Here is a 2236-nt window from a genome sequence, read left to right on the forward strand (position 1 = left end):
AGTGGGGCACAGGCAGAAAGGGAGGGGATCCCAAGCAGGCTCCGTGTCAGCAGTGCAGAGCCTGATGCGGGGCTCAAACTCACAAATTGCAAGATCATGACTTAGGCCAAAATCAAGAGACAGACGTTTAACTGACTGAGCCACCCAGGCGCCCCCGAGGTCTCTGAGAACTTCTGGGCAAAGAAGCAAAGCAGTCAGATTCCTTTCTTTGTCACAACACCCTCTGAATTAGTTGGCACCTTAGCATTTCCCCAGATGTAAGACCCTGCTGCACAAACACTGCAGTATACACCCTGGGCACATCCTATCTTTGGCTTTCACTGTGACCTGTCAGGGGTGACAGGAAGGTGGCTGGGTCCTGAGCCAGGCCTAGGTGAATGCTCCCTGTATGTCAAATAGGAGTGTCTCCAGGTGGCCCCCAGGGGCTTAGCCATCTGTTGAGACATTAAATCGGAAGTGGAGAATGGGAGCAATTCCATGGTAGCTTGGACTTTACACAAGATGCCTCTGGTTTTTCTGGTGGCAGAGAACACAGCCACCAGCCATTTCCCAGACAGCTCTCATTTCCTGCACGACGGCTCCCATGGCCATACCCTGACCCAACTCCTTGCTGAGGTCTGCCAGGCACCCCAGAAGGGACACTTTGGTGCACCTGCCCTTTTCTTTTGGTTCCACAGGCCCTCCTCCAAATTTCCTGTCACCTTCCTTCTCCCTACTCATAACCCCATGTCAGGAAGAACCAGGGGCCCCAGTGAACTTCAGGAGGGCAGGAGCTCAGCTTGAACCAGACTCCCAGCCCCATTAGGACCGAGCACTTGGGAAACTCCTCCTTTCAGCCCAGGCCCCAGGCACAGAACTGTGGCATTTAGGAGATTGGGAGAAAGTCTGGGTTGAAGTGGTTAAAAGCTGCGGTAGCCTGTGGGCAGAAGGAGCACTGGGCTTGGAGCTGGGAGGCCTGAATTCAGATCTCCCACTTACTAACTGTGCACCCTTGAGTCCCAATCTACACTGAGCCTCAGTGTCACCACCTGTAAAATGGGGCTAATGACCATTCACTGATCCAGGGGAAATCAAAAGTGTCATGAGGGTGGGCAGAAGCCGCTGGTACAGTGCCTGCTCTACAATTATGAAAGCAACAAATGGCTGCTCACATGGGCACCCTCAGTTCTCGGGTCCAACTCCCCGCCCTGGTTCCTTCTCTCCCTCTTGCCTTCTCTCCCCTGCTTTTCTAGCCTGTGCCAGATAATTCCAGTTCACTCCAAATCCGTCCACAAACCTCTCTGTCACAAAGAAGTGTCTAAATTAAATGAAGTTTTAACCTTAATGAACCTCCAAATGGGTTTCCATTTTGAGAGTCTGGAGGCTGTTGAGCCCAAAGAACATTAAACCAACTTTCTCCTCCTTGAAGGCAACACAGATGTCCTGAGAGCAGTGGCGATTTCACTGCAGTGAGCACCAGGCATCTTTCTCTTGGCGTCCACACAAATCACGCTCACTGGACAACCTACGTGCCAATGGTTAAAATAAGCTTTTTAACGTCGGGTTCCGTGCTGACAGCTCGGAGCCTGGAGCCCGCTTTGGATTCTGCATCTCCCTCTATCTCTGTCCCTCCCCTCACTCATGTGCTTGCTCACTCTCTCTCTCTCAAAAATCAACATTAAAAATAAATAAATAAATAAATAGAATAAGCTTGTTAACAAGCTGGCCATGGGTTCTTTGGTCTTCACATGAAACAGGGACAGATTTCGCTTCCCCACTTTTGGGCAAATACTTCCCTTTTAAATTTCTCAGTTCTGTGTTTTTTGTTTTTTTTTAATTACAGCACAGAATGAACAGAAAGTCCTTATTCTGTGAGAAAAGAGGGGCCCAAAGTGGATAAGAACACTTGCAAGTCACCAGACTCCCTCTCAGGGCGTGGGCTGGTGGAGGGAACAGCTGTGGGCAGATGATGCCTCTAGCCCTCCGTCAGCTCGTCTTCCTGGGTAGACCTGGGGTTCCACTACACCCCTCGGCCATTTTGCGAAGCCAATCTCTGGCTTAAAAAGGCAGGCTCTCACATTTCTTTCCTCTCCAAATCCCTGCAGCACTTAACAGTTCATATGAAAGCACATCCCACCAAAGTTCTATAGAATGTCACCATGTGCAAGGGGCGGGGGGTCAGCTGATCCTATTAGCCACACCCCCTCCACCCTCTTATAGCAGAACTATTCCCCACACTACTTTGAAGCCATTTGTG

Source organism: Suricata suricatta, chromosome 1 (assembly GCF_006229205.1).
Source record: "Suricata suricatta isolate VVHF042 chromosome 1, meerkat_22Aug2017_6uvM2_HiC, whole genome shotgun sequence".
Classification (NCBI taxonomy): domain Eukaryota; kingdom Metazoa; phylum Chordata; class Mammalia; order Carnivora; family Herpestidae; genus Suricata; species Suricata suricatta.